The sequence below is a fragment of the Bos indicus genome, chromosome 9 (genome assembly GCF_029378745.1).
Source record: "Bos indicus isolate NIAB-ARS_2022 breed Sahiwal x Tharparkar chromosome 9, NIAB-ARS_B.indTharparkar_mat_pri_1.0, whole genome shotgun sequence".
In the NCBI taxonomy this organism is placed as follows: Eukaryota; Metazoa; Chordata; class Mammalia; order Artiodactyla; family Bovidae; genus Bos; species Bos indicus.
In genome coordinates, this window is record NC_091768.1 from 66,987,015 (window position 1) to 66,989,608 (window position 2,594).

Here is a 2,594-nt window from a genome sequence, read left to right on the forward strand (position 1 = left end):
TTCTTTCCCACAAGCCACCAGGACTTGCCTTTCTCCGTTACTCATAACTAAAACAGTCCTAGGTAATGTGTTTTACTTCCATACCAGTAGAGGAGCTTGGGTGCGTCTGTATTTCAAATGGTGAGTATCCTACCCAGAATCCACTTCCTTTTGCTTTACCACCTGAGAACGGGCAGTGAAGGCAGGCATGAGTGGCCAGCCAGTCAGCCTGGCATGCTGCACAAATGGCTACCATGGGTCATTTCTCATTTTCTGAAAGCATAATAATAAATATTTCCCTCCTTTGTTAGGGAACAAGGTGGACTTAAACTAGAATTTCTTCTATGGTGAATAGCAGTGAAAAACTGATACTATTAAAGAGAGATCACTAACAACATCCTTTAGTAGAGCCCAGAAGGTTGCAAAAAGAAAGGAACAAAATGACACTTCTACTTTCTAGGCTGCCCAATTGGAATGCTAGTGTAGAAATTGCTGCCTTTTTACCTTCTTCTTTCCTGTAGCAGGGCTAATGTTGCAGGGCTAATGGATGCTAATCACTCATTCTTGCTAAACTAAGAAGTGAATAAGAGAAAGATAGCCCCACTGAAAAGTCATGGTCTGTGATATCCAAAGTTGAGTCCTCTCCCTGGAGGGGAATCTTTTTATGAGATCCTGGGATATTATAATACTATTCTGGTAGTTTAAAGAAAAAGAAATAAATTCATAACTCTAGACATTAATTATATTAGATGATACATATTATTTGTAATACTAGGACAGACAGTATCTTATTTTCCTTATTAATTTTCAAGTTGTTGCATCATGTTTCTCTTCTCAGGATTTAGCATGAAGGCCTTTTCTGTACTGGCAAATAAAATGTCAAGGTGAGAAGGCTGTAAGTCATTTGACAATAGGGAAATTGTTGAGTTTTAACTTGGTAGCAGATTTAATTTTATTATTTTTAGAAAGCTTAAAAAATATATATCACATAAACTGCACAAATCACAAGCGAAAAGCTTGATGAATTCCTACGAAGTGAACATACTGATGTAACAACCACCCAAATCAAGAAACACAACATGCCTGGCACCCCAAACTCCTCTGTTCAGTCACTATGTACCTTCTTTCTCACCAAAGCTAACTGCCATCCTGACTTTTACACATCCTGATTATAGATTAGTTGCTGGCAGAGATTTAAAACAACAGAATGGCCTACTGAAATGTGAGAGAAGTTCCATAGATGGATTTAAACCTAAAACTGCATGGATATATATATATTTTTATAACAGTACCTGTTTTTCCTGTCACCCACACAGGAACTCACCCATCCCTACTCTGCATTCCCTCTGGAGCATTTTTATATTAAATTTTCAGTCTTGCAGTTGGATGGTGTAAGACACTTTGTCATGAAAGCTATACAACATTGTATAAGGTTGCCATTGGGGAGTCTGGGTCAAGTAAGCACTTGCAGCAGCCATTGAGAGAAACAGCTAGGGTGAAGGCATCCTTTTCCTTTCCTCTTCCCTCTTGCCTCATTCATAACTTACATGGATTCCTCTTTTAACAAAAGAAAAAGGGTAAAGAAATATGTCTTTTAAAGGGTTTTATTCTTAAACTCTGCTTAATCTCTTCTAATTTTGACTTTAAGGGATACAGATCTCTGTTGACACTCTCTCCTTGCCTTCTGAGGCTCAGAAATGGGCACCAGTAAGCAGATTAAGATATGGTTCAGGAGTACTGGCCAGTGGGTGCTCTGTACAGATGGGCTAAGAGAAGAGAAGTGACTTGCTTTGGAAAAGTAATGGCCATTCCAATGTACTGCTGTGTTTCAGAATCTGATATTCTGTAGCCAGATAAACTGATCTGTTGGTTATTTGCCAAAGGGAATACTGAATGTTTAATAGAGCCTACTATTATATATGCAGTTTTGCCCTTTCCAAACTAATAGATGTTACTCATCATGCTGGGATAGCAGAGAGATTTGACTTTTAGAAGCACAGAGAAATGATTTGGCCTAAAACTAGAGATGCTGGATTATACAGTTACTCATGGCATTAAGCAAATTTAGAATTTTTAAAATGTGCATTGAAGACTATTTTACTCTTTTCAATGAAAAATAATCTCATGAACACGGACAGTGAAAACCTATGGATTTTGCAATTTTCAGAACAGTTACTTCAACTGCTATTTAGGCGTTATTTATTGCTTTTTGGTCTTTTGGCTAAAATCAAGTATAGTATCTTTTCTTATCAGTTTAACAAAAGGGGTATTATGCTATATAAACCCTCAAAATATTTTTATGTAGTAGTATCATGGTCTATAATGTAGAAGAGCTCATTTAAATATATCCATGCATCATATTAAATTAGCTTCTTATCATCTTATATATTGTAAGTATTTCTTCTTCCAATAAGTAATAATTGAGAAATAATGAGAACTATGGAGAGAGTGATTTTAAGAGTTTAACAAAGAAAATCTCTACCCTTAGAAACTTGTGGTTTTCTTGAAGATAGGAATTCTGAGTGTTTTAGCTTAGTGTCATCCTTGCCTGAAATGCTGTGTGGAAAACAACAAACAATGGGAAGGAGCAGAGTGTATTTGAGGGAGTAGACAAG

The 2,594-nt window shown here is 36.6% G+C and overlaps 1 pseudogene; it reads left to right on the forward strand.

The window, feature by feature from the left end:
* The first annotated feature begins 2,180 nt into the window (after positions 1–2,180).
* Positions 2,181–2,292, forward strand: LOC139185033 (U2 spliceosomal RNA; annotated as a pseudogene).
* Positions 2,293–2,594: the final 302 nt, after the last annotated feature.